Source organism: Urocitellus parryii, chromosome 3 (genome assembly GCF_045843805.1).
Source record: "Urocitellus parryii isolate mUroPar1 chromosome 3, mUroPar1.hap1, whole genome shotgun sequence".
Lineage (NCBI taxonomy): Eukaryota > Metazoa > Chordata > Mammalia > Rodentia > Sciuridae > Urocitellus > Urocitellus parryii.
In genome coordinates, this window is record NC_135533.1 from 54715824 (window position 1) to 54734470 (window position 18647).

The 18647-nt window shown below is 33.7% G+C and overlaps 1 protein-coding gene across 2 annotated transcripts in view; it reads left to right on the top strand.

Moving 5' to 3' along the window:
• Cog5 (component of oligomeric golgi complex 5) overlaps positions 1-18647 on the top strand; it is a 342572-nt gene that overhangs the window by 235336 nt on the left and 88589 nt on the right. The gene's annotated exons all lie outside the window — the stretch shown is intronic.

Consider the following 18647-nt stretch of genomic DNA (forward strand, 5'->3'; position numbering starts at 1 on the left):
AAACTTTGTTTATTAAAAACCAGTTATACAGAGAAATGGAAGTTCTTTGTAAGCAATTAGATGACTAATTTTTCTCTCAAACTTTGTTTATAGATGCCTTATAATAATATTCATTGCTTTAAAAAACATGTTTTTTTGTTATAAATAAAATTCAGTATTATATCTAGAAAAATTTAATCTGGTTACTGAAAATGTCAGGGAAAAACGCCCTTAGAGATGGTTTCACTAGAGGAAAGAATCAGCATATGTATAGGAAATATCTTGCATTTTGGTGGTGGCAGGGGTGGGATAGAGGTTAGGCTGTAGTAATGGCAATATATTTGGTAGAATTATTGCAAAAGACTTTGAAAACAATCAAAATAATCTGAGAACAGTGGCGCATGCCTATAATCCCAACAATTCAGGAGGCTGAGGCAAAGGATTACAAAATTAAAGCCAGCCTCAGGAATTTAGAACTTGCCTTACAATAAAATTAAAAAGGAACGTGTTGTATCTCAGTGGTAGAATATTCCTGAGTTCAGTCCTCAGTACCAAGAAGAAAAGAAGAAAAAAAAAATCAAAACACATCAACTAACACACTTGAATTGATATTTTTGCTTAAATAGTCTGTGGCTCTAGGTTGCTTAGGCATATTTAACCTACAGTGATGAAGGTTGATGAAAAATCATTAAGTTTTTCATTTTTTTTAATAGAATTCTTACCCCCCCTAATTTTACTTTTCAACTTTCATTTTATTATATAAGGAAAGTCTTTATTGAATAAGATTACAAAAACAAACAAACATGTGCTTTATTTATTTATTTAGGTACTGGGGATTGAACCCAGGGATGGCTTGTCTCTGACCTACATCCTTAGCCCTTTTTTTAAAAAATTATTTTTTATTTTGAGAGAGGGTCTTGCTGCTAAGTTGCTATGCCTTCACTAAGTTGCTGAGGCTGGCCTCAAACTTGAGATCCTCCTGTCTCAGTCTCAAGTGGCTGGGATGGAGCTGGGTGGCTGGGATTGAGCTAAGAATAGGGCTCAGTGGTAGAACACTTGCCTATCATGCATGAGGCCCTGTATTGGGGCCCAGCACTGCAAAAAAGAAAGGATCAAGTGGCTGGAATTATATGTGTGTACCATCATAGCTGGTAAAATTTCAATAACATTTTGTGTTATTTAATTCTTGGCTGTTAATAATACCATCCCTGCTACTCCTCTATGTTTTTAAATTTGACGTGTTTTGTTCTTTGTCTTTCCATATTCTTACTCTTAAATTTTTTTTTTTGGTGGTACTGGGAATTGAATCCAGGGTGCAGAGCCTCCCCCATGCTAGGCAAGCATTCTTCCACTGAGTTATATCCCAGCCTTCATTATTGTTATTCTTTTAGAATAGTTTCACTAAAAACAGTTAGAGGAAATAGTCAAATACTAAGTATTTGGTTGAAGAAAGAAAGAAAACAAATTTTTAAGTAGAATAACAACTTGTATATAAATGGAAATGTTGACTCGAAATTTGAAATGAAAGCTAAATCTTTAAATAGGGGATTCCTTTTACAGTTGAAAAATTAAAGTCTCAAATATACCAGGTTGAAAAATGACAGAAATCAGATTATTAATGGGACGTTTAGATGCTAAGATAAAGGAAATCTAGAAATTTAAAGATAGGTATGCTTTCGAAGAGGGTGACTTGAAAATACAAGCTGAAATTAATTAATTAATTAATTTTTAGAGTTTTAAGGATATCAGTGAGATGGAGAAATACTATATAACATTAAGTGGGGAAAGTATGATACAAAACTGTGTGTGTTTTAGTCAGCTTTGCGTTGTAACACCTGAAATTTAGAATGCTCAGCTATCCAGGCTCCAAAATTTATTTTCCTAAAAATTAGAAGTTTTCTGCTGCCAAATACTTTAAAATACTTAATTATAGCTTTAATATGTATCAGGAGAAAGGCTCATGAGAGGTTTCAAACTGCTTTTAACATTGTGGGTATAGTAGAGTATAACAAATAAATCACCTGTAAAGTACATTTATATTCTTATAATAACAGATCAGAAATTATTTTTATCATTACATGTATATTTTCCCAAAACCTTTTCTGTTATTAATCATCAAAGACCAGTGTCATACAAACATAAATTTCTGTAAGAAGAAATCTTTAAATCCTTTCCTCCCTTCCTTCTTTATCCCTCCTTCCTTCCTTCCCTCCTTCCCTCCTTCCCTCCTTCCTTCCTTCCTTCCTTCCTTCCGTGGTGAATCTGAAGTGGTATCAGAGGCTAGGATAGACTCATCCCCCCCCCCCCCGTACCAGGGATTGAATTTAGGGGCACTTTAACCACTGAGCCACATCCCCAGCCCTATTTTGTATTTTATTTAGACACAAGATCTTACTGAGTTGCTTAGCACCTCACTTTTACTAAAGCTGGCTTTGAACTCAACGATCCTCCTGCCTCAGCCTCTAACCCGCAGAGATAGATTTATTATTAAACACTGTATTCACTATAAGTCAGTCATGGATTGTGCAAATCCATTAACATATATTATCCACATATTTTGTGATTTGCTTATTCACTCTACAAAATAACAGAGATCTGTAACTACTATTTCAATACATGCATAATATATATTAATATATCATAGTTTATTAACTTTTGTGCTCTTAATATATAGTTAGATGATAATTTAGTAGTTTAATTTTGAGATAAGAAGGGTTTAACACTGAATTCTCATGTGTGAATTCTAAGCAATAGGATATACATCCTCTAGTATGTATTTTTTAGAACGTGTCATGAATGTCAGCTTTCTAGGTGAATTTTTGTAAAAATTAAGAGCACTGGTTTTTGGACTCTCTCCATTTAAAAATTCTTATTCATTTGCCTTGACAGCAATTGGGAAGTTATAATCAATGTACTAAGAATTTTGTGTTCAGAACACATTGTTATAGACATATAAACCATAGTATTTTATGATTGAACTGAACAAATTATTTAATAGCAATGTATTGCTTATTTGTTTCTATAGTCTGAAATGTGCCTTACAGAAGAAAATAACACTAGACTTTATAATGGAAAGTTCAAATTTATGTTTTTCCTTGTCCTCAGTGTGTTAAAAAGAAATTAAAATTTCACTATATAAGGGAACTGTTAGTGCACCTTTATAATTTATGGGAATGTAAGCTTTTTTGATAACAAAATTGTAGGTAAATAATAATAAGTATTCCTTTAAAAAGTGAATTATTACATATTTTTCAGCAGTAACTATTACCTTGTGATTTTAAGGAATCTAGAATCAGTGTAAATATCAAATGTTATGAACTATGAGAAAGTAAAATTGATATATAATTAGGTTGCAGACTAAAACAATAATAGGAGTGACTTTTACAGAAGATTTCCATTTCAATACAAGTCAGTAGTTGTAGACACTAGGGTTTTGTTTTAAGGCCTTGTAAATATATACTTATTCTTTGTTTAATTTCATATGTAACTTGGAGACTTGGCATTCCCTTAATGGAAGAAAACTTGCATGTGTGTTATAATTGCTATAGTAATTTCATAATTTTGTTTTGTTTGTTTTTTACTTAATGATTTTAATTCATGTTAATATTATATTTTTTAATTGAGTTTTTATTGTTGTTGTTATTATTGAATCTGTGGTCTTGCTCTGTTGCCTGGGCTGCCCTCCAGCTCCTAGGCTCAAGTGGTCCTCCTGCTTTTGCCTCCCAAGTAGCTGTATAGCTGGGACTACAGGCATACACCACTATGCCCGACTATTAGCCTTTGTCTGAACTACTAGGACTTCATTTAATGATACTATATTGTAAGGGACCGGGGAATGACGGAGGAAGAGACCACCAAGAGACCGACTCATGCAACAGCAAAAGGGGGTTTATTGCAGATCCAGCATGCTGGGGCTCCGTGCTCACTCAAGAAGGGAGAGCAGCCCAGAGCCCTGAGCAGGGGTTGAGTAGTGCTTAAGTACACTTTTTGGGGAGGGCGGGGGCTTTGCATACATCAGAACAAATCATCATGAGGTGCGGGAAAATCAAACAACAACTCTCAAACATGATTAGTACATTCATTGACGGGAACAGGTCGGGCTGGAGTGATAGGTCATTCCTAAGGAGGGGGATACATTCAAATTGATTGGTTTGGGCCCTGAGGTGCCTACGTGCCTAGCTGCACAGGGTCCAAGTTGTTAAACAACTAAGTGGTCAGGGGGGATTATTTAATGGGCAGTCCCGGGAATTGTCCTAACAGCTACAGGAATTTCAGGCTTTGAGTGTAGCATAGACACTTAACAATACCTGGTCCTTTACTTTTTTTTTTTTTTTTTTTTTAATATTTATTTTTTAGTTCTCGGCGGACACAACATCTTTGTTGGTATGTGGTGCTGAGGATCGAACCCGGGCCGCACGCATGCAAGGCGAGCGCGCTACCGCTTGAGCCACATCCCCAGCCCCTGGTCCTTTACATTTTAACTCAGGCTTTGCAGCTTAGAAACTCTACAATACCTGGTCCTTTACATTTTAACTTCAGTTTCTTTTATCCTTTCAATATGTGTTGACCCCTTATCACATTCCTTAATTTTTGTTATTCCTGAACTTGTTTCATTACCACAACTAAATAATATGCAAAAAATATTTTCCATCATCTATTTTCCCTGCCTTTCTTACTAAAAATATTTCTATTAATTTTTTCCATTTTTCCAAAATTTGCAGTTTCTTTAGTGTATGAGTGAAATAAATCTTCCATACCCATCCTAGGAAATATAAGTATTAGTTAAAGGCTTGGAAAAGAATTGAACAATTGGATCTTGCCCTGTAATTTTTCACTGCCATGTTAGCACTTGATGCAATCAAGATAATTTGATAAATAAGTTATTCAATTTTTCCAAGTGTTCTCATTGAGACAATTTGTCTGAATTACCTAGTCAATTTTTCATAGGAAGTGGAAATCTTAACATTGTAGAGCTGTTACATCCTCCCCCTGTTTTCTTTCTTTCTTTGTTTGTGTGCTTATTTTTTCATTTATTTGTTTGTTTGTTTTTGCACCAGAGATTTAACCCAGGGGTCTTAACCACTGAGCCATCTCCCCATCCCTTTTTATTTTTCATTTTGAGGCAAAGTCTAGTTAAGTTAGTTCCTCACTAAGTTGCTGAGGAAGGCCTTGAACTTGGATCTTCCTGCCTCGGTCTTTCAAGTCTTACTGAGGGCTGGGGATGTGGTTCAAGCGGTAGCGCGCTTGCCTGGCATGCGGGAGGCCCGGGTTGGATCCTCAGCACCAGATACAAACAAAGATGTTATGTCTGCCAAAAACTAAAAAGAATAAATATTAAAAAATTCTCTCTCTCTCTCTCTCTCTCTCTCTCTCTCTCTCTCTCTCTCTCTTTCTCTCTCTCTTTCTCTCTCTCTTTCCTCTTTGAAAACAACAACAACATGTACCATCATACCTGGCTGTTACATCTTTTCAAGGATATTAGTGATCAAATAGAGCTTTTAATACTACCCGTTCCCAAGTATGGAATATGATTTAATTTCCTCAAAGTTATAACAAAGCATATTTCTGGAAGAAAAAGTTGTCAGCAGTTAGCCAAGATTAGGCTGTGCTTCACTATGAGTAGCCTCTACTACCCTAGCATAGCTGACACATAGATGCATGTAACAATAAAGGTGTAGCCATACTCACAAATAAGGTCTAAAGAAAACCTGCATTTACTAGATAAGGCTGCTATAGGTATGGACTTGCTACATGAGGCAAGATTGCCTTGAAAATGGAGCCAAGGCCTAACATGTTTTGGTTGGGCCTGCAGTGTACCAGTGTAACTAGATATCTCTGTTGCTAGCATTACATAAGGCTCTGAATTGAGAATTACAATAGGAATGATGGGGAGGGATATATGAGTAAAGATGCCTCTATATACCCCAGATATTAAGGACAAACTGACAGAGAACACAAGAAATACTAGCTTTGAAGAAAAATTAGGATACAAAGTTAAATTCAGTATATTCAAATTTAAAAGAGGTTATTTACATCTTAAAAGATATTAATTGTCTTAGATTATAATTAACTTCATCAGACATAGCGTACTTTTGGGCAACTGACTTTTATTCAGCTCACTAGTATGAAGTTGTGCCTATTTAGAGTTTTCTCAGATATAGCTGAACGATAATAAAATGGTGACATATAGAAAAATTCTCTCTATGATAAGAACCAAGAAAATAATTTCTCCCTCTCTGGGAACATCTTTTTATCATTTTTCAATGTGTTAGGATATGAAGTGTTAGTCTAGCAGATCAGTGCATAGGTTTTATGGGATCTTTGAATCCCAGGAATTATATGATGTGTAAATTTTTACCTGGGAAATTGCTGCAACAGATTTCAAAGAAGCCTGTGATGCCTACTCTCACAATACCTGAAAAATATCTGGAAAATCCTCCTAAATATTTAGAAACTAAACAGCGTACTTCTAAATGACTCATGGGTCAAAGAGAGGATTGGAAAAAAAAAAAAACTTTGTTAAGATACAATTTTGCGTACCATAAAATTCACGCATTTGAAAAAAAAATTGTGATAAAATGCACATGTTACAGTTTACCACCTAGCCAGGTATAGTAATACACATCAAATACACACCAGTCCCAGATTCTCTGGAGACTGAGGTAGGAGGATTGCTGGAGCCCTTAAGTTTGTGTCCAGTCTGGGAAATATGGACCCTACTTAAAAAAAAAAAAATCCCCATATCAATTGGTTTTAAGTGGACAATATATTCACATTGTTATGTAACTTATGTGTTCTGGTTACCAACTTGTCTGAGTCCAGTGAGACAGAACATACTCATATGCGATATATTGTGTAGAATGAATTAATTACTTAGAGATAAACAGCAAGGGACAACAGAAGCTTAGGATTCTTGGTAAACCAGTCCTCCAAGGATGAAGTCTGAATTGCATGTGTCCTACTTGCACCATGGATAAGGGCCTCTAAAGCATTTTATTCCTCAGGGTCACTTGAAAAGATGGAAAAATTTAAAAAATATTTCGAACTATCTAAAAATGAAACATACCAACATTGATAGACTCTAGTTAACTCAGTAAGGTTCAGAGCATTAATCCTCATATTGGGAAGAAAAAGGTCTTAACTTAATGATCTTATAATTTTTCACATAATGAATTAGAAAGGAAAGTAGTCGGGAATGTAGCACAGTATAGCACTTGCCTAGCATGCATGGAGACCCTGAATTCAATTCCCAGGCCTTCCCCCATCAAAGAGAGCAAATTAAAGAGAGAGAGCAAATTAAACCCGTAACAGGTCGAAGGAGGGAAGTAATAAAATGAGAACAGAAATCAATCAAATTGAAAACACAAAACCAATAGAGAAGATCAATGAAACAAAAATCTTATTTTAGAATTATAAATTAACTTCAGTGAAATTATTGTACTTAAAGTGTATAACCCCCCACACTATTTCTATTTATCATCTACAAACAGAAAATACAATTTGTTTTTGAAAATGCTTTAATGGCAGCAAAACATCAAAGTCTTAGGAATAATTTGACAAAATATGGGCGGGCTTCTACACTGAAAAACTATACAATATTACTGAGAAAAATAAGAATTAGATAAGTGATGGTGTATATCCTCATGCCTTAGATGATTCAATATTACAAGGATATCAATTCTTGTGAAATTAATATGTAGATTTGATGTAATTTCCATAAAAATCCTAACAGATTTTCTTTTACAGAAATTGATAAGGTGATTCTAAGTTTACTATGGAAATGCAAAATGTCAAGAATAACAAAGACACGTTTTAAGAGGAACATTGTAGGAATATTTGATATTCTAGCTAATAAACTTTATTTAAAGTATTAGTGCCAGTGTAGACAGACAGAACATTGAACGAGAAAATAGCCCCATACATAAGTAGTTACTTACTGTGTGACAATAATGGTACTGAAGAATAGTGGAGAAAGGGTATCTAGAAAGTCTCCTAGATATAATAAACTAATCTTAGGATAAAAAACTGAAAAAGGACACAAATTAGAAATTAAAATGTGGGAATGCCTTTTGTATTCTTCCTAGTTTCTTCAAACAGCCACCTTTCCACAGTTTAAATAGCCAAAAACTTCTAAAATAAATTTTGTAAAACTAAATATGTTATATTCCTGGAAGTCTGGGGAAAATAAAGGAATAAAATGTGTATGTAGAAGGGTATGTGTGCCAGAAGAAATTCTTTTCTGTTTTCTAGGTTCTTTTGTTAATTCCAAACATATGTTAGAACTATCTTTGCTAAGAATTTGATCTAGTTGGAAAATTGAATTTCTAACTATAATCATTCTAGTTGAATTTCAGAGATTAACAATAATGACAAGTTTTGTGCTCTGAGAAATTCAGATCCCCTTACTTCATCTCTTATGCATCCAAATAACTTTTAAAAATTAGCAGGAGAAATATTTGTATGTACTGATTTGGAAAAGTCCAAGATGTATTATTAGGTTAGAAAAAAAAGATCAGAATAAACAGTAGTCTCACTTGTAAGTAAATTAAGTATATAAATAAATGCTGTTTTATGCTTTTCCTTTTTTACCCCCTCCAGAAGGTCACATAAGAAACTATTAGTATATGGCACTGTGGAGAATGAGACTTATGATATGGAGATTTTTGTGTGTGTGTGCCTTTTAGTTTTGTTTCAGTTTTAAACTAGATGTAGGTTTTAGAGGAAGAAATAGCCAGGCGTGGTGGGCTACTTGGGATGCAGAGGCCAGGAAGATGCAAATTCTAATCAAGTTTTGGCAACTTAGCAAGACTGTGTTTCAAATGAAACAAATAAAAAATGAAAAGGACTAGGGATGTAGCTCAGTGGCAAAGTGCCCTGGGTTCAATCCCCTTCCCCCTCAATACCACCAAAAAAAAGAAAAGAAAAAGAAGAAATACTTTAATTAGTACCCAGAGAGGTTGATCATACTGAATGGGACTGAGAAATTAAGTACCAGTGGCTTACAAACCAACAGGAGTCTGGTAGCTGATGAATTAATTTGCTTGGACTTTGGTTGTATCACCAGATCTTCCAGATTTGGGGACTACTTCTTCACCTTTCCCTACATGTCTGGATTCTTAGAAACTGACAGACTAAATACTAACTGTTCTTGCTTTCCCAGAGTTCCTTGTGACCCAGTCTGTATTCCTGAAACTATGTGACTTTAACCCTCAATCATGCTAGCCCTTGCCTTTATTCTGAACAATAGGGAAAACTTTAATGATTGGAATTAGAAGAAGAAATCTAACTCAAAGAGGAAGTATTGAATGGAAGAATTAATATCCAAAAAAATTGATCAACATGTAGGTAAATCTAAGCTTTAATTTCTTAAAACAAATACTAATAATGGCTGATATGGAACATAGAAATAGGGTTGAAATAAAATACAAGTCCACATTAAGGTGTCATGAATTTTAAAACTTCCTAAAATACTTTCAAAAACTTTTTTTCAAAAAGTTTATGTATATTATGTTAAAATACATAACAGTAGAATGTATTTTAACATATTATACATACATGGAGTATAACGTCCCATTCTTTTGGCTGTACATGATATGCAGTTACACTGGTTCTGTATTTATATATGAACATAGGAAAGTTATGTCCAATTTATTCTATTGACTACCCTTTCCTTCATTCCCCTTTGTCTAAAATATTTGTATTATTTAGAAGGATTATGAAGTCATAAGTTCTTGAACTTAGGTTGATTGTTAATTTTTAACAATTTAATTATGACCTGAGATAATAAAAATAGAATGTATAACTTCTAACTAGTTTGGTGGCAAAAGGGATAAAAAGAAAACTATCAGTACAATAAAAGGCTGAAAAGAAGGCAGAATAAAAGAATAAAAGTAAAATGATATATAGAAAGTTCATAATAAGGTGGTAAAATAAGTCTAAATGCATCATGCATCATATTAAATATAAACAACTGGCCACTGACATTCAGATAGAAAATATGAATAAATTTAGCTTTGTGGGACATACCTAAAATATAAGGACAAATTGGGGATGAAAGTAAATAAATGGTGAAATATATTTCAGACAAATATTAATCAGAAAAAGACTGACATAACTATATTACCATCAGATAAAACTGACCTTAAGGCAAAGACATTAGGGATTGGAGAAGGTCGCATGCTGAGAAAAGAAATAGTGTACTGAGAAGGCATAAGAATTATCATTGATATCAAAACCTCAAATTAATAATGCAAAAGTAGATACAATTACAGAGAGAAATTTACAAATCCTTTATAAAAATGGGAGGTTGTGATAGTGAGTGGGGTCATTCAGGCCACAGTAGAATAATAAATCTTAAGACCTATCCTCTTGAGACTTTCTTAGGCAGTTATAGTAATTTATGGCAACCACAAACAAATATAATAGTGACATAGTTTGAAAAATAGATTTTTAAAATATTTTTAGAGAAACAGTTGCTCTCAGGTAATTAACCTTTTTATTTTTTTTTCTAAACATTGCTATTAAGATTGATTTCTGGATAAAAATTAACTTGGAGTTCAGTAATATGCTTTGTAGTTTTGACTTAAATTGAAATTTATTTATATATAAAGAAAGTAATAATTGCTGGATGTGATTGTACATACATGAAATCCCAGCTACTCAATAGGCTACACAGGAGTATTGCTTAAGCCTAGAAGTTTGAGACTGACTGAGCAGCATAGGGTGATCTCCATCGCACACATGAACTTGCGCTCGCGCTCTCTCTCTCTCTCTCTCTCTCTCTCTCTTTCTTTCTCCCCCCCCCCCAGATTGAACCCAGAAGTACCTAACCACTTAGCCATAGTCCCAGACCCTTTTTTTTTTTTTTTTTTTTTTTTTTGAGACAAGGTCTTGCTAAGTTGCTTAGGACCTTGCTTAGTTGCTGAGGCTGACCTCAAACTTATAAGCTCCTGCCTCAGCCTCTCAAGCCACTGGGGTTATACACTGCCACACCCAACCCCATCTCTTTATAAAAAAGGAATAATGCATGCTACAAAATTGTGTTGATTAACGTAGGCCTTAATAATAAGATAAAATGATTTTAAGTGTTTAGTAGCAATGAGAGCAACAAACTTTTTTATCCTTTGAAAGTTCTATAGTTTGAAATTTAACCTGTATTATACTCAAGTTACTATAAACCACAGGTCTTATTCTCTGTATTTTTTGTTGATTTATAAATTAATAGCCTTCATTATTCAAAAATGGGGAAAACTCTTTATATATCTCATGGTAAATAGTTCTTATTCAAAGAAATAAAAATATGCAGACTTGTGACTGTAATTAACAAGGCCAACATTAAAAAGCCTGTGATTGGTCATGAGTAGGTGGTAAATCCATGGGCTGTATCAAAACTTAAGGGTATTGGAAGGAAAATAGAGTCAAAGCTTTTGGGGAGTATCATAGTAAATGATCTGTTTTTAGGAAGTTCTTTGCTTCCCCACCCAGCATTAGTGCCAGGTGGAAATTTTCATTTAAAGGACAGGAACCTAGAGATGTAAAGGAAGTTAAAGAGAAAGATAGGTTGTTAGAATATCTCAAAGCAGCAGGTTGTCTGAGCAGAAAGCTGTATTTCATTCCTGTGTGCTATTCTTGCTCATCTCTTATGTAAAAACAAAATTTAATTTTGCTTCCTGCTGCTTTTTTATATGTTAACTGTTCAAAAGGGAAATGTTTCAAGTGTTTTCTTTTTGAAAATGGATTTATTAAGGGTTTAGTCCAACATCAGGATATAACATTAATGCTGAATCTGTTCTATGCCTGTCTTTACTTTTTAAATAGCTGTGTCGTAACACTTTTTTTAAATCTAGTAGTCAAATATTCAGTCTATAATATAGCTAAGAACTAGGAAGGAAAGGAAAATATCTTTTGAATGGCTAGACTTGATATCATAATGTCTGTATACAAAAGCACACACTTAACTCACAGGAAAGTCTCCTCGATTTAACATGGTTAGTTCTCTAGTTGTATACTTTAAGACATATTAGACTAAGATGAAGGGAGAGTATCAACAAGAGGTCAATAAAGAAAAGGCTTACAACTTAGAAATAGGAGAAGGAGAAGCAAGCTTTAAAAGATTGTTACCTGTAGCCATTAAATGATTGAAAGGGCAAGTAGCTATACATACTCTGCTCAGTTCTAGTAAGTCATTTTTAAACAGAAGAGGTGTAATGCTCAAAAGTACTGCTCACTCTAACAGTAGTCAACATCTATAATGGTTAACTTAAGTAGAATTTGCCTTTATAAGATACAGTGAAACATAAACTATTGTGTGACATAATTGTAGAAAGGTTTCCTTGAAAATAGTTTCTGGTGGTTTTAGCACCCAAGCAAATTAGTTTCATTCAAGGTGGGTTAAGTCGATTTCCCAGGGAAATGAGGAATTGCTATGTAAATCTATGAAATTGTCCCTTGCTGTCCATCTCCAGAAACACATTCTAAATCTGGACTCCAAATGTAATACAATTTCTGATGTTTTACCAATTATGTTTAATATTAGAAATATTTGATAGTTTAATTGTAAGTACATTTATCTAAACATTATTTCTATTTTTATAGGATAATTGACATTATAATAAATCAAGTTATATTTAATAATAATTCTTATCTTATATTCTAATCTAAACCGGAAATCTATGAAGAAAACATTTGATGCATAAACATAAATAAAAATCAGTTATTTTCATCAGTGTTATGGATGATTGATTGAAACGTACCTTAAAGAGATTTACTTTTTCCTAACAGTTTTGGAGTAACCAAAGCATTTTTTGCTTGTTTGTTTTAAATCTTTATGGGATGGAAATTGTATACTTTAGAATTTTATAACCGACAAAATTATCTTGTATAATATTTTCTACGTCTCTGAAACAACTGAACTTTTAGGTACTTGATGGAATTCTGAAGTGCCTTTTACTGCTATTTTACTATTTTCTTCTTTACTGTTTCTCAACATTTTTAACTTTATTTCTTTTCACTCTTTTTGTGAGAGCAGATTACAACATAGATAAATCCTTTTTTTTTTTTTTTACTATTAACACTATAACATCTACCACTCTTCTTTGTTCTACCAGGTGAATTGCCTAATATACCCAACGATTCCCTTATTCTAAGGTTTTCTTTATGCATATAATTTTCTCTATTATTTTCTTAGGATACATTTACAATGGAGGAATATATAAAGAAACAGCAGTTTTGAAGTGCTTGGAATTTATTCCCCTTAAGATTTCCTGATCTAGAATAACCATAGACTATGCCTGCATTCTACCAAATTTGGGATACACACATACACAATGTACACACAAAAATGTGATGTATTATTATTGTTGTTGTTTTAAAGAAAAGCAGAAAGAGTAATACATGGCTCTCATGTTATCATTCCCATGCATGTCGAAGAGAACTATGAGTTGTGGCCTGCTATGCCTTCTCACCACAACAATCTGGGAAGTGACTAGAGATCTCTTGGATTTGGAATCTATGAGTAATCCCAGATTTACCTCATATCAGTACTTTGGACATATGCTATATGTCTAAAAGTTTAATGTAGGGGAAGTAAAGCTAGAATAAGAATTGACAACACTAGGGCTAGTAATCCACCTAGTAGGAATAGATTATAAAATTGCATAGGCAGATAGGAAATATTATTCTGGTTTAATGTGTTGCATTGTGCTTACGGGATTTACAGGCATATAGTTGTCTGAGTCTTCTAATAGGTCTGAGGAGAATAAAACTAAGGCTAATATAAAAATAAGGAGTATCAAGCCTAGGTATCTTCAATTGTATAGTAGGGGTGAAAAGGGATTTTTTAAAAAATATTTTTTTTAGTTGTAGATGGACACAACACCTTATTTGTTTATTTTATTTGTTTATTTTTATGTGGTGCTGGGAACGAACCCAGTAGTGAGAAAGTATTTTAATGAGATGCTGTAGATCAGGGATTACTAATAGTGTTAATGGGCCAAGCTATATGGGCAATGACCAAACAGACTTTATTTAGCCCAGGTCATGTAAGAAATGCTTCTCCCATGGGAAAGCCTCTGTACTCCTCAAAGTTGCTTAGCATAGCATGTTTGGCAACACAAAATGGCAATTTTTATACAATGTAAAAGTGTTCTCCCTCTGGTCCCCATTTTTCTTGGACAATGTACCCTTTCAGAGATTGATTGTCTAGATGTTAGTAACCATTCTTTTTTTATTTTTAAGTTGTAGGTGGACACAATAACCTTTATTTTATTTATTTACATGTGGTGTTGAGGATCAAACCCAGGGCCTCACACATGCTAGGTGAGCACTGTATCACTGAGCCACAACCCCAGCCCACTATTCTTTAACTTGTACTCAACTAGGGACATTTTGGCTGATTCCTCTTTCTGCTTATGATTTTAGATCTCATGACATTGTTTTTGAATCATAGCAACAACCACTTCTGATTAATATGGTTTGGACTATAAAAGGTGTACTCAAACCCCGCAAGGGGGTCAAAGGGTGTAGACTTGCCTTGCTCCTTGGCCTACCAGCTGGTGGATCTGGACCACTGGCTAGTGAATAAAGGTTCTGTCTCCTGCTCTAAGATTAACTTGGTGATTTATTGCAATTTCACCTTACCAATAGAAGTCATCTTCTGGGTCAAATCTAAGAGATCTTTAGTCACATTTTGAAGTGCTGTGTTAAGATACTATGGCACAGTTGATTTTTGATGTTTTCTGCATCTTTGAGGGGGGGGGTGATAATTTAGGAGTCATGCATTTTCTCTTTCTGCTTTTCATTAAAAGTATAACAGCAACATGGTGGCAGGGGTGTGGCTCAGCAGTAGAGTGCTTGCTTCCCATGTGGGAGGCACTGGGTTCAATCCTCAGCACCACATAAAAAGTAAATAAACAAAATAAAGATACTGCGTCCATGTATAACTAAAAAAATATTTTTTAAAAAAGAATAACAGCAACAATAATAGCCTTTCTCTGTGTACATTTTTTTTTGCTGTCAATCCCAAAATTGGATAAAAAGGATATATTAGATCAAAAGAATTCATCTTAATAGAAGTTTCAAATTAAAATTTAATTTGGCAGTTATAAAAACATGTTCGCTACTTTTGGAAAAATAAGCATAAAAATTCATCAGAACTTTATTTAAAGTTTTTCGTAATATCTGATTTGAGTATAAAAATGTTACTTATTTTTATTCAGAAAAGCATTGTAGATTTTTATACATTTCACATTGTTCTGTTTCTCTAAATCTATGAAATTCTAATAGATTTTTTTTCTTGAGTATTTTATGTGTACTTGCAGGGAAATAATCAGGATTATGAATAAATTCATGTGAAAAGGAGTTATCCTGTAGTCTTGCCATTCCCTTAACAGTAATGGAAATAAAAGATATATAGACCACCAGAAGTATTTCCATAATATCTGGAAAGTAGGTTACACTTTTGTAAAATTCAAAACTGATCTATGATGTGTTTTCTTGTTTTTGTTCTTAGACATTTTTATGAGTCAGCTTTATAACATCCCAGAAGTAGTTTTCAGGAGATTTTTTTGTATAGAAACTTAGAGCTATCATCCAACTCATTCCATGTATTATCAGTTTTCTTGTACCTTGAGACTTCAAGGTTGGTGATTAGAGAGAGATCTTGGTCATTAGTCTGCAAAATAATAATTATATAAAAACATTATTCATATTAACTATGTGGCTTTTCATTGTTTCAGGAATTCAGGCTCATCACTTGTTTCTCAAACATCAGATTTACCTGCTATTCCTAGTGAGCGGATGTACAGAATTTGAATTTCTAGAAAATATTTTATTCAGATACATAAATTTAAAAGGGAATAATATATTTTTATTTGTATGTAGGAACCATTTTAATTGTTATTAATGGATTTGTTTAGCTTTTGGATTCCCTCTTATTCTGTGTGTGTGTGTGTGTGTGAGAGAGAGAGAGAGAGAGAGCACGCGCACGCACACGCATGCATTTTAAAACTCAAATACAATTCTTCTGATTTCTGAGATCCTTCCAGGCTGTATTGGAATTATATAATGTGATTTAATCATACATACATTTATCCTGTTTTAGAATATGGAATCTCCCACTTTTCCAGTCTCCCATTTCCCAGTGCTTTATAGCCAAAGCTGTATGCACTTTGGTATAATTTCATTCATCTCAAATAAATTTAACTTTGAAAAAGCAACTGTTACTCTGGTCCTCCATGCATTCAGCAGATATATAAAGAATATTTGCTACTGTACAACACTTTGCAAAACATGTCTGTGAACTAGGAAAAAGTGAATTTTAAGAAATTCAAATGCAGGAAATGGCTGGAGACAATAAAAGTTAAAATTACTGAAGATGAGTGGAAGATTCTAAAGTAATGAAAGTGCTTATTCTGTGCAAGATGCTTTGTTACCACAGCTCAAATGGAGCAAAACCCACTGTAACTTCAGGGACAACTTCACCCTCATTTGATTCTGATCCCCACTCCTAGTTTATACCTATGGTATAAACACAAAATTGTCCTGCAGATAAAAATTATAATACATTATATTGCTAAGGCATTTTGTACTTTGCACAGAATACTTGTATTTAAACTTTATCATCAGTTCCATGTTATAGTTAAAGAAATTGAAGGTACAATAAATACACTTGGCTAGCAAGCAACAGAAACAAGTCTCTTTAAACTTCTGAGTATGGTATTCCTTTTATTGTAGAACAATAGGAAAACTCCCATCCAGTGGAATACCAATAGCATAAAAGAGAGCAAATGTATAAATACCAGAAACATTATGCTGAGTGAAAGAAGTTTTACATGCACATTAACAAGAACTTGATATGAAGTTATAGAATCACCAAACTAACAGTGGGGTGAAGTCAAGGGGAACATTTATGGTGGTATTTGCAAGTTATTTTGAGATGTATGAAAAATATAAAACAGAGCCAAGTGTGGTGGTACATGCCTATAATCCCAGTAACCGGGGGCTGAAACAAGAGGATTACAAGTTAGGCCAGCCTGGGCAACTTACCAAGATCTTGTTTCAAAATTAAAAATAGAAGGGGGTATAGTTTGGTGGTAGAATTTCCCTGTGTTCAAAAACCTCTGTACCCTAAAAATAAATAAAAATAAAACTTATAAAGTAAGTTTTATAAAAGATTAATTGTGAAATCTGGATTTTCAATGAATGTTCATTTTATACTTTTTTAAACCTTTATTTATTTGAGTGTGTTCACAATGAAAATATTAGAAAAATAAATTATATATTTTATTGTTTATAAAAACACATGAGAGCTGGATGCAGTGGTACATGCCTGTAATTCCAGCAGCTGGGGAGGCTAAGGCAGGAGGATTGCAAATTCAAAGCCAGCCTCAGCAATTTAGTGAGGTCCTAATCAATTTAAAATACCCTGTCTCAAAAATAAAAAATTTAAAAAGGTCTTTAAATGGGGCTCAGTGGTTGAGTGCCCCTGGGATCAATCCTTGTTACCAAAATAAATAAATAAAACTACATGAGAAAAAATTTTGACTTTTCAAGAAGGAAAACAATGACAACCAGATTGTCTGTGAAACTTTGCCTCTGGAATGCTTTAAAAGTTTTGTTGTTATTGTTGTTGTTTTTCTTGTATTGACTCTGAATACAACCCCACCGCAAGCCAAGGTTAGTTTATATTTTCGGTATTCTTTCCATCCTGTTTACAAAGCACTAGGACTTTAACTTTTTTTGAAATAATAGAACATGCTATATTAACTTTGTTTCCTTTTTGATGGGGTTCCTAGAATGGTATAGAATGGGAATGTTGTAGAGATGGTATATCTAGATTTCAGCAAAATAATTGAATATTTCATATTAGCTTGTGGACAGGAGGGAAATCTGCAAACAAGACTAGTATAGTTAAGTGGCTTTGCCAAGTGATTTACTCACTGTGTAAAAGGACTGATTAATGGTTGATTTTCATCATGAAATGAAAAGAAATGTGTCTTCAGCTTTGTCTTATGCACTAATTTTATCAGTGAACTTGATAGGAAGGTAAATGCTTTGTTTAAAACACATGCAGATTACAAAACTGGATAGGGCATAGAATATAGTTATTGATAGAATATGTATCATTAAAAGTAATGCCAGGATGAATTAAAGCCAAAACAAAAGGTTGCCTATGTGAAACAGTATAAATTTGTATACCTACTATCAGAAAACTGAACTATTTAAACTCAAATGGAGTAAATATTGCACTTGATGTAAATTGATATGGGATTGTTGTCTGACTCTAACCCTCATTTTAAATAGTAACTCTTAAGTACAAAATTACCAAAATAGCTGTAGGCTTTAATAATAAAAGCCTAGGGTCTGAAATGTGGGATTTGCTGATAAATTACATATGGCATGTAAGGAAAAAAAGTCAAGGATGAATACACTATCATTGGCCCAAGATGCTGAGAGTAGCAGATGCCATCATTTACTGAAATAGATAAAACTGTGTTGGATGAATCTGGAGGATGAAGGAAGTTAGGAATCAAGAGCTGGGCTTTGGGCAACTGTGGAGTATCAGTAAAGGGTTTGAGTAAGCACTGAGATGTGTGCATCTGGGATTCACAGGAGAAGTGAATACTAAATCTTCAGTATATTCCATTGGTTCTCCAGCAGGGGTGTTTTTC